Raw genomic sequence first — 313 nt, forward strand, 5'->3', positions numbered from 1 at the left:
CCTCACGGCAGGTGTTGTGCGGGCGAAGATACGGATGCGCATCAGCAGCGCCTGCAGCACAGACTCAAATTCATTGTCTCCTTTTTTGTCTCCTTTTTTGTTTTTTTTGTTTTTTTCTGTATTTTTTTGTTTATTTTTTTGTTTATTTTTTTGTTTTTTTTCTTTTTCGTTTTCTCTCTGTCTCTTGTCTTCTGTGTCTCCTCCCCAAACCACCAGCGGTGATGTCTCCGCCTCGCTCTCCATCTCGTGCTGCTGCTGCTGCTGCTGCTGCTGCTGCTGCTGCTGCTGCTGCTGCTGCTGCTGCTGCTGCTGC

The sequence above is a fragment of the Eimeria mitis genome, genomic scaffold, assembly GCF_000499745.2.
Source record: "Eimeria mitis Houghton genomic scaffold, Emh_scaff5236, whole genome shotgun sequence".
NCBI lineage: Eukaryota > Apicomplexa > Conoidasida > Eucoccidiorida > Eimeriidae > Eimeria > Eimeria mitis.